Raw genomic sequence first — 938 nt, forward strand, 5'->3', positions numbered from 1 at the left:
TTCGTTTTTGTCCTCCAAGGTACAAAAGTAAAAATTGCAAACATTAACATGTTCTTTTTCATTTACAAATGCCCTTTAAGATAAGGATAATAACAAAAGACCAGTTTAACACATGAATGAAATAGCAAATATAAGTTTCCCTTCTCTTTATCTCTTGATAACCTCGAACAAAATCAAAGCGGGAAACTTAAGGGAGAAAATATTTTATATCAACTCAAATTTCACATGACATAGGGAGTAAGGGAACAAAGATGATTAAATGAATAATCTTTCTTTTAATCCTTTAATTTAGTAATTTAAGAATTCTGGAGACAAATTCAAGAACCAAATATTACTTAAAATTTTCCTAATTTGAAAAATCAATTCAAATTCTTATACCATTTTTTTTTATATTGCTTCTTCTCTCATTTTATTTCAATTTGGGTTTGACAGAAGATTCTTCATTTTCTTCCATTATTTTTAGCCTCTTTTAATCGTTTGCTCTTCAAAGATATCATAAATATCATAGGTTTATTTTTGCAGCTTAATTCATGTTTTTATTGTGTTGATTTTGTTTTTGTTCTTATTGTTTCTTGGAAGAACACTTACTCATGAATGACAACTTGTTCATTTTTTTTCAATTTTTACTCTTGTGCCGTGGAAGAGGAAAACGAAGGTGTTCACTCATGCGTAAAGTTTCCATTTTAAATGACCCACCATGTTGATAGCCAATTACATTACCTTTCATGTATATGATACATAACTCTTATCCAAATATTCTATAAGAAATATAAACTTGAAAAAGTGTTTACTTTCTTTTTTGCTGTGTGTATAACATACACACATTAACACTAATTAATTCTCTGCCTATTTCAACGCAGATGTAGGGCAAATTGTCAATCAGTTGCAATAAATCAACTCGACACAAGAATTTTATGAATTTGTATTATTATTTGTTT

This window comes from Diadema antillarum, unplaced genomic scaffold (assembly GCF_040938485.1).
Source record: "Diadema antillarum isolate AM-2024a unplaced genomic scaffold, OU_Dant_1.0 seq00001367_RagTag, whole genome shotgun sequence".
Lineage (NCBI taxonomy): Eukaryota > Metazoa > Echinodermata > Echinoidea > Diadematoida > Diadematidae > Diadema > Diadema antillarum.